The following is a 10,716-nucleotide window of genomic DNA, read 5'->3' on the forward strand; positions in this document are numbered from 1 at the left end:
GAAACTCTAAAAACAGCTCTCACTGGGATAATTATAAAAACATGGCTACAGGAATTTAAAAGTCATTATATGATAATAAATGTGTGATTTCATGAACGAAATATAACAGTTGTATTACTGCACCCAATATCAGAGTACCAATGTATAAAAACAAGTACTGAAAGAACAAGAAAGAGAAACAAACAACAATACAGTAATAATTAGGGAGGGATTCAGTTCCTCACTTTCCTCAATGGACACACATTATACACAGTGTGTGTATATATTCTCAACACAAAGAAATATATTCCACCTTACAAATAATGAAATTCTACCGCCTATGGTGACACAGACCTGGAAAACACTATGCTCTGTGAATTATTCAGGCAGAGAAGGAACAGTGATGTGTGCTCTTATTTACATGTGGCTCAAATGTATCTAAACCCATAGAGCACAGAATCAAGAGGTGGTTTCTACGACCTGGAGTAGCAATGGAGACATGTTGTCCAAAGGCACAGAGTCTCGGTCATGGAAGGTAAGTCCTGGGATCCCAGTCCTCAGCTAAGGAGACAGCATGGTGTACCTTGCATTTTATAACGCAGTATATCTTCCAGAAGGAGCTCTTATAAAAATAACTGAAGGTCTAATGAAGGGAGCTAGAGAAATCTTTGGAGGTTGTGAGCATGTGCGTGGATTACTTCACGGTGGCGCTGGTGTCACGCGTGCATTCGAATCTGCAAACGTACAGCTAACACGCTCAGCGCTTTGGATGTCAGCGGCGCTGCAATCAAGGGTTGGAAAAACCGAGCCCTTCGTAGCCAGGAGTCTGCGGTGAACGTAAAGGAAACTGGACTTGGCCCCGGGGTCACCCCGTCTGCACGGCTCGGAGAGGTCACAGACGGCCGCAGACCGTCCGCAGCCCAGAGACCCCGGCATCTCACGAGGGGTTTTCTTAGCAGCCTGACCGGGAAACCTCCTTAGGGACCTCCCCGTCCCCCCAGGTGACGTGTCCTCACTCTCACAGCAGAACTGAGCACTGGACACTCTGCACGTGGAGCCGCTCTCCGGCAGCACCTGTCCCGGCTCAGACAGCGGCCTGATCGCCACCACAGCGTCCCCGCTTTTCGGCGGAATCTCGCGGGGGACGCGGTCCCTTGAGCAGACACTGCAGGGCGGCCCGGGCGGGGCTGCGGGGCCACGTGGACACGGAGACACATGCGCACTGAGGGCCCGCAGGGCATCGATGAACCCATAGAGCGGGGAAAGGGAACCCGAGAATCGGAGAAAGAAAGGAGGTGACACGTGTGACGGGAGGAGAAAATCCTGCCGTAAAGAGCGAAGCCTGGAGTGGGGACCTCAGCACAGAGGCCTGTATTTATAGCGAGCGGCTCTGTGACGACACATCCGGCGGAAGCAGGGCGGGGCTAAGAGATGCGGCCGCGCACGCGCCCTCTGTGCATTGCTGCACTTCCCCGGCTGGGACATCAAGGCTGACCCAGCCCCGCTGTGCGACCCGACCCTGCTGTCCGGAACAGTGTATGACCCTGCACGCGGGGTGAGGCTGACCTCACAGGGATGCAGAGCCCCCTCATCTCAGCAGAGACTCAGGGGTAAGAAGGATGCGGCCCTGAAGTGCGGACAACACTAGAATACAAACCACGCCAGGTCTCAACACAATACGGGGCCCTGCGTCTCACTGGGCATGACGCTGTGCTCAAGGTGGTTCAGGGAAGCACTTGGGTCCAATGGGGCGGAACCCAGTCCCGGTACTGGAGTTAACTCTTACCAGATGGGACCAGTTCGAGACATTAAACAATCCGTGTGTGTCTCTTTGTACTTCTTTTGTCTGTACAGTGTTATCGGTTTCACCCAATGCCTCCTGGATTCCCTAACTTTCTGTGAGTCTCTGCCCTCTCTGTATCCGTCCAAACAACACAGCTTTCTGTACAGTAGGAGGACACGCAAGTAGGGCCCTGTCTGCTCATGAAAACCAGCCCAGCCCCGACCCTGCAGCTCTGGGACAGGAGCCCGGCCTGGAATTATCAGGTTGCCCATTCCGTGATCAGGACTGAAAACTTACCACTCAAGATGGAATTTGGGATAAACTGGGTTTTCTTTGTTACTATTCTAAGAGGTAATTTATGAAGAACAAGACGTTCAGTATGTGAGTGAGTGAGTGAGTGAGTGCGACTGAGAGAAGCAGTGGATGTGTGACATTATCCTAACCAGAATGTTGTTGTATTTGCAGGTGTCCAGTGTGAGATTCAGCTGGTGGAATCTGGGGGGTCTCTGAGACTCTCCTTTGCAGCTTCTGGATTCACCTTCAGTGGCTACAGATGAACTGGGTCCGTCAGGCTCCCAGAAAAGGGCTGGAGTGGGTCTCTTACATTTATCCTGGTGGTAATGCATACTATGCAGGCTCCATGAAGGTTCGATTCACCATTTCCAGAGACAATGGCAAGAACAGGCTGTATCTGCAAATGATCAGCCTGAGAGCTGAGGACACAGCCATGTATTACTGTGCGAGACACAGCGAGGGGAAGTCAGTGTGAGCCCATACACAGACATCTCTGAGAGAGGGGCTGCCAGTACCAGGGTCAGAAGGTGACTTAACACACCTCAGGATCCCTCAGTAGCAGGTGCAGTTGAAGGTGATGGGCTGGTTACCTGTTTGGCTTCCTCTTCATATCACAGTTCCCCGTTGGAACCATCTGGTTTCCTGTGTCTGCACTTAACCTGTGTCGTCTCTGGTTCAGAAAAGTCTGTTGTAAAGAAAGACAACTTTCTCTCATGGACAATGGCAGGGAGTCTCTTTCAGCCTCTCTTGTGCCCAAATATCAATTAATCATCAGATCCTCTGACCTACCTCAGCTGAATCTAACCTGAGGCTCTGCTGGACTCACAGTGCAACTCAGCTCCCTGCAGTTCAGTGTCCCGGCCAGGCAGCAGCAGAACACGTGCTGCTAAACATTAGAAACCTGGGATGAATGAACCCCAAACTAGAGGAGAAGACCCCTGGAGGAAGTCATTGACTTGACATCATGCTCATAGCATGAAGATCTTGACTCAGCAGTCAAATTGTAAAATAAAATAAGGTCTGACTACTTATTTTATAAAAAAAATTAGCAAGAATGGGGGAAAAAGTATATACAAAGATTCATCATGTGTGGACTACAACCATGTCCATAGAAAAAAAAAATAAAGAGGAATGATTATAAGTTAGAAATGGTGATGACGATGATGATGATGATGATAGTTTACATAGGGAACTTTTCAAAATCTTACATGGAGTCTGTCCCCTGTGCAAGGACGTCGGCTTTAATGTAAGGTCATGAGTCAGCTTTTGCTTCCAGAGAACAGAAGTTTCTCCAGGATCAATGAGGGACATTATTTTAAAGATCACTATTGGAATATACTTCCAATTAAGTAAAATTTTGTGAGGTTTCACAAATATAAATCTAAACCCAACGATGAGAACCATTGAGTTTCACTGTTGCATTATGATTCCTTGCAATGAGGTTCACAGTCATTTTCTTTGATGTTCATTCTAAAAGACAGAAGTCACTGCTTGAAGGTCACACAATTTTTATGCAAACATGCACTGTAAAGACACCTTTAATCTGTTGGTGACAGAGTGGGTATAAATGTGAATCATTTTAACTATTATCTATGTCTGAATGCAGTATGGCAGAAACCAGTGTTGAGCAAAACGTTTATCAATGCATGGATCTCCCAGTTACCATCTTGCAGGTAAACAATGGATGTGCTCATTAGGCAGAGGGTGAGTGGCCATAAGAGCTAGTGGGAGGATCTTTGAATAAAATAATTTAGGATTTCTGAAAGTCTGAATAATTTTTGTGTGAGGATGCTATATTTTCCACCTTTCCAGAAACTGTGGATGAGGATGGCAGTGAGGTATGGAGTCACAGCAGCACTACACAGAGTAGGTTCGCAATGACTGCTGTAAGGTAAGCACCTCAGTCACTGGACATCAAAGTAGGTACTCCAGATTGAAAACATAAATTTAAGAAGCGTTTATGAAGTGAACGGACCATACATTACTATCAAGAAATTATTTGAAAGCATCAAACAAATACGTGCACAATAAATGGAAATTATTGCACATCTCATGGGTAGTGAAAGCTGGATAAATACTCTAAATGGATCAAAGGGCGTTGAGAGCTGGTCTATGATCATATCTCACCTGGAGATTTGCCAAGGATTTGCCACTTCTGGTAACACAGGAGTGGAAATATCCTCAGATTTCACATAAGCACTGATTTAAACTAATACCGATATGTCTATTCCATATAATATCCTTTAATAATAGGTAGACCTAGTCTAATTCTATCATATGATTCCAACAAGCAGCTATCTTGAGAAATCAAACATCTGAGTGGAGTAGACAGCTACATGTTTTCTATTCATCCTTAAATCTTGGGATACAAATGACAAATTATAATGACTGCTTTCAATGCCTCTGTAGATTTATGCTCTGAGGGTTCAGATCAGATTATGACCCAGGATAAGACTACTTGTTTGTCATAATCTATTACAGCATTTTCTAAACATTCAGAGTCTAGCATTTGGTGTTGACCTTCACCTTCACATGATGTATGCTCCGTCAACAAGTAATATTAGGTCAAGGTTCTCCATGGGAGTCTAATAAATTGAAGGTCTGTTTGGTTGTCCCTGATGAAGATAAAACAATTGCAACCCCATTCTATGAATCCAGCCATGACACCTGTCTGTCCATGAACAATGTACAGTACTTTGAAACTAACCTGAAATCTGAAACTTAGGTTAGTTTTTAAGCTAAATATTTCTTATGTAAATGATTCTAGATGCTGTCTTTGATTATTTCAGGAATAAGGAAGAAAGCTTGATCTGGTTAAACAATGAGGAAAATCACAACATAATGAGATGACAATTCCAGATGTGTGTCATCTCAGACGAGAATAATTCACTGTCTGTGTAAAATCAACTCCCATGAACATGGTTCCTTTTTCCATTTTTCACATAGATACATCCCAGTAAGTTGGTTTCCATTTCCAGTGAACACCTGTTATGTGTGGACACGGTGACAGCACTCCCCAGGGTCACATGCAGATATGAACTGGGACTGTGATAGGGATGGAATGAATCTCCTGAAATGAACTATTTATGAGCTAGGAAAGTACCGACATGTTGCCCCTCCTGCCCTCTGACTAGAATGACGTCCCAGGTCCATATTAACAGATCCTCATGGAGAATCTAAGTCTGAATATCCAAGGCTGACCAGTTTTCTCTAAAATTGATATTCAGTTCCTGTAATAGGAGTTAATTTCTATGATTTATTCATTCTGCAATCAATGGACAAAGAACACAATGCTCTTTATATCCACAATGTTATTTATATCTTTAATTCCATATTAGTAATTGCTACCTAGGTTTTCCATAATCAATATGATATAACTTAAACATGATTATTCCAAATCTTTACCAGCATTTTCACGTAAACATACATGGCCATAACTGAGTTTATTCTATGTCTTCAAGTTTTTTAAATGACCTGCAACTGAGTCTAGAGAATAAAAACAAAAATGAGGGCAGTGCAGCTGGAAAATGGTGTTCTTTCACGGAGACTCAGGAACACATTACTAGAGGCAGACGCATGGGAGGTTAAGTTTGGGCGGTAAGATTAATGGAGTTGAAATGGAAGGTGCAGCTGAGGTTCTCACTGTCTCATCTCATGGCTCAAAGACCCAGGAGGAGACACACATTTTCCAAAAACAAAAGAACTTGAAGCATGAGACTCCCAGATAAACCTCTATCTTCTCTCAGATGGGATCAATAGTTCATTTATGAGATAGGTTGCCTCATTAACACACAAATGAGTTGAGGTAGAGTAGTTAAATATGGATGTGTCTGTGTCCTGAGAGCATCCCCCACAGCCATATCCTCCCCAACACAAGTCCTGACAGCTCAGCCCCTCACCATGGACTGGAGCTGGAGAGCCTTCCTCTTGGTGGCAGTGGCTGCAGGCAAGGGGCTCTGCAGTCCCTGGGTTGATGGGGGACCAAGGACTAGTCACTGGGGAATTCCACACACTCCTGTCTCCTCTCCACAGGTGTCCACTCCGAGGTGCAGCTGGTGCAGTCTGGGGCTGAGCTGAGGAAGCCTGGGACCTCAGTGAAGGTCTCCTGCAAGGCTTCTGGATGCACCTTCACCAGCTATTGGATGTACTGGGTGCGACAGGCCCCCGGACAAAAGCTGGATGGATGGAGTGGGTTTGTCCAGGTAATGGTGACACAAGCTACACACAGAAATTCAAGGGCAGAGTCACCATGACTGCAGACAAGTCCATGAGCACAGCCTACATGGAGCTGAGCAGCATGAGAGCCGAGGACACGGCCGTGTATTACTGTGCGAGACACAGCGAGGGGAAGTCAGTGTGAGCCCAGACACAAACCTCCCCGCTGGAATGGGAGGGCCAGGCTGCAGGGGGCGCTGAGGACACCAGGGGGCGCTCCGGACCCACGGAGCCCGAGACCAGCCCCAGGAGCAGGTGCAGAGGGAGGTGGGGAAGGAAGGGGCTTCCTGTGGGAGCAGGGTTTCCTCTCAGAGCTCCCAGCTGCATCCAGGGGCACTTCTTCCTTCTTCTCTGTAGCTCTAGTTTCTCATAAACTCACTGCAAACAACAAAGGAGGAGGTGGCATTTTCTCTTTGCAGATGACAAATCTTCAGTGACTGGGGCCTTCTATGTCACCAAGTCTGTACACGTTCTGTTATTTTTTCCTCACAAAGTGGTTTCTTGGAAATTAATACAACAGGTATCTCTGTGTTCTCACTTGAAGTATTTGTTTCAGAGGAATGAATTCTTATTGTCAAACAGAAATAAATACAAATATATGTAAAATGTTATTTGTGTGTGATAGAAGCTACAAACAACCAAGAATCTTCTCATTTGCAACTGAACAATATAGGTAAAATTCAGCAATGGCGTGTTACTTATTAAAAAAAACCTCTTAATTGATAAAGAAAATAACAAAAGGGTAGATATCAGTGATTGTAAGTGAATGAAGCCATCTCAGAGATGACAAACTGGATGTCCTGGGTGCTCACGCAGCACCAGAGGACCACAGTGGTGTGGCTGGGCTTCCTCCCTTGCTTGCCCACTCCCAGGTGGAAAACCCCACGCCCTGCAGGGGGCGCCTTCCCTCACTTTCAGCAGGACCCTGAGGGATGGATGGCTCCACACACTGAAGTAAACGCACCCAGGCTCCAGGGATGGACCGTGTCCTCAGTCACGGTCCATCCCTGGACCTCTCCTGACAGCACCTCTCCTGACAGCACCTGTCTCCTCCAGGTGCCTCCATCTTTGGTTCTCTCCTGTGAGCGTGCAGGACCCTGGGCAGCCGGCACTCCACTGCTCCACGTCCCCTGCAATCGCCCTTCCCCACGTCCAGAATCCAGCTGCTCACACTCTGCTGCTAATGAAATATAATTTAAATTCATATCATAACTGGAATTATCCAGTATTTGCTTCCCAGAGATGGCTTTATTTCACAGAACTCAATGTATTTTAGGCTTTGGTGGAATATTTTCCTTTTAAAGGCTGAGTGATATTCTGTTCATTTCTGTCTGTGCTCTTGTTGTCACTGTGTCCGTTTACGATGGAGTCTTTCTTTTAGTTTCCTTCATGCAGGTGCAGTCAGTCACCTTTGTGACCCTGACATCTGCCTGCCTCTTCCTTTATACTTGTCACTGAGTGATCAGAATTGTTTTAAATCCACTGTTTGTTGATCCTAGCTCTTGTGTCTTACATGAGTGTCATTTGGTTTTTTTTTAGTTTTGTTTAGAAATTAAATGTAATGAGGTGACATTTTTCAATCAGAGTACACAGGTGTCAGGTAAACATTTCTGTAGCATTTCCATTGTTGGTTGTGCTGTGCTCCCATCAATGAAGGCCATTTGAAAGTCGGTCCTTTAGTTCTAGCTCTTGGCTATTCCTCACAGTGGGTGTAGCATTTAGAAATACTAGAAAGGACAGGGTGCAGGCATCCTGTGTTGTTCATGTGTCATTACTTCACGCTTATACTTAATTAGCACTGCTGGTCCTGTAACCTCCTGCTAGACCATCACTGTGGGACTCCCTGTGAGTCAGTCAAGGCTGCTTCTGGAGGCTTTTGTTGCCATGGAGACCATAGTAGATGTTGGTTTCTGCTGTTGTCTCCGGAGATCAGTCCTTCCTGTGATCCCTTGTCTGTGTTCCTCCTGGGCCTGCGGTCTGCACCGTCTGTCCTCCCTGCAGACATCTCTCTGCTCCTGCTGCTCCAGCTCATCCCACTCTGTGTTCACAGGATGGTTGTTGGTGTGGTGGGGGCTGGGTGACCACTGCCTTATTTGGTGTGGCCCAGACGTGAGGAGAACTCTTGTGATCCCCTGAGTAGTGTAATATTTTTAAATGGTGTCAAAGCCAAGATAGAGGCCAGACAGTGTCAGTGTTTGAACTACATTTGATTTCATATCTGACTCTTCTCCTGACAAACAGTGTGTGATCTCACACCCCGGACGTGTCCTTAATTCCTCTTCTTTGTCTTTAGTTCTTTCCCTTGCCTTTCCAATTGCATTTTTTTCTCCCTCAAATACAGGATCTGTATTCTGTAGTCTAAGAGTCATGGATCAATGACGTTATCTGAAGCTCAGGTGTGTGACCTGCAGAACCTGGGAAAGGCTGGAGGGACTTCTCCCTCACCCTGCACGGCTCTCCCCTGCTGTCCTCGTGAGGACACATTAGGAATTACAAATGACTGTTAGTAGCAAAGGGGATGAGCTTGTTTAGTGAAAATGGAAACTGAAGTAGAGAGACCTTGTGCTGCTCAAACTGTCCCTGAGTCAGTTCCTTCCCCTGCGTTTCTGGGGAGCCCTGGAGAGGGAACCTTCATGTGTGGCTTAAGGTCTGGGGACAGCATTGATGGGGTTTGGCTGGGAAAGTCCAGGGTCCATTGAAACAGCCATCAGGAAGGCCAGGCTCGAAGTGTTGGGAAGAGCTGAAGCTGCTGTCCTCCTCGATTCCACCCCAGTCCTGTTCTGTGTGAATCAGCCCCACCAGGCTATTTAGGGTAAATTTCTGACTTTGATGACATGGATGACAGATTTTAATAAAAATTGTAAAGTAGCTTTATATCAACAACTAGATTAGTGTTGACTTAATACAAGTGACAGTGGCCTAGCCCTGTTTCCATGTGGATCTGACTATCGCCTTGATTATTTTATACATTATATTTTTCTTAAGAAATATGTTCATATTATGAATTCAGTTTTCAAATGGTTGGGACAGTCTGGTTGTGATGAGAATCAGGTTCAATAATGAACTATGTTGGTATGAATGTTTAATTTATCTTTGGAAAACAAGGTCCCACCCTGCTTGTGACGACACACACTAAGTGGCAGGAGGGACTGGAGAAGCCATCCATCCCCAGTGCAAGTCACACCCTGAGTGGAGGGAGAGGGAGGCAATGTAGAATGAGCGTTCCTGAACTGCCCGCAGTAGAAGGAAGGTCCAGCCAGGCCAGCAGGGAGTCCCCAACCACAGTTGTCCATCAGAGGACCCTCAGTCTCTCAGCAGTGGACTGGTCCTTGTGGGCTAGTCACAAGCCCCAGCAGGAGCCAGGGGACGGGTTTCAGAGAGCAGCCACTGGGCACATGCTCCCTGTGCCCCTCTCCTGGGAGGAGTGAGGAGCTGCCCTGGGGCCCACACAGGATTTAGATTTTGTTGTTAGAAAATGTGGTTAAACTTGGTTGTCTTAGAAGACATATGGAAGCAAACATCAATCTGGAAACAAATAAGTCATTTCTCAGTGCAAGTGAATGTCTGTCGTAATATTCCAATAACTAAATACCGAATATTACATAGGTTTTGAACTGTCCATGTGTCCTCCTGTGGAGCTCACCATCTGAGCCTGTACTCCTCCTACTGGCACTGCTGCTCCCCTGAACCAAATCAAGTGAAGAGTGTTACCTTCATCATGGCTGAAAAAAATACACCACAGGCTTCAGTTCTTGTGATAGTGAAATTTGTGCACGTGTTGCATAGCTCTCCAACCCAGAGCACTCTATAAAATAGAATGACATGAAAATATGTCACCTCTGCTTATATAATCCAGCCCAGGACCAACCTTCTGGGTCAGGAGACCAGCACCTGATTCTCAGGTGTGCCCATTCCCTGTATTGGGCTTGACACAGACCACTCACCACGGAGATTGGACTTTTCTGTTTTTTTCCCCCCTATTTTAAGAGATAATTGATAGAGAACAAGATACTGGGAACGTGATTGAGTGTTACTGAGAGAAACCATGGATGTGTGAGTTTTCTGACCAAAACATCTTTGTGTCTACTGGTGACCAGTGTGAGGTGCAGCTGGTGGAGTCTGGGGGAAGCTTGGTGCAGCCTGGGGGGTCTCTGAGAATCTCCTGTGCAGCCTCCGGATTCACCTTCAGTGACGACGTGAGGAACTGGTCCACCAATCCCCCATTTCAGAAGGGCTGAAATGGATGTGGTGGGTTTCCTTTAACTATGATAGCACAAATTATGTGGAAAAATTCAAAGGCCAAGTCTCCATGACTGCAGACACGTCCACGAGCACAGCCTTCATGGAGCTGAGCAGCCTGAGAGCCGAGGACCCAGCCCTGTGTTACTGTGCAAGACACAGCGAGGGGAAGTCAGTGTGAGCCCAGACACAAACCTCCCTGCGGG

The 10,716-nt window shown here is 46.3% G+C and overlaps 1 pseudogene; it reads left to right on the forward strand.

Annotated features, from left to right (window-relative positions):
* Positions 1-5,956: 5,956 nt before the first annotated feature.
* LOC136335117 (immunoglobulin heavy variable 1-3-like) lies at positions 5,957-6,416 on the forward strand (annotated as a pseudogene).
* The last annotated feature ends 4,300 nt before the right edge of the window (positions 6,417-10,716 follow it).

This window comes from Saccopteryx bilineata, chromosome 4, assembly GCF_036850765.1.
Source record: "Saccopteryx bilineata isolate mSacBil1 chromosome 4, mSacBil1_pri_phased_curated, whole genome shotgun sequence".
NCBI classification, from domain to species: Eukaryota; Metazoa; Chordata; class Mammalia; order Chiroptera; family Emballonuridae; genus Saccopteryx; species Saccopteryx bilineata.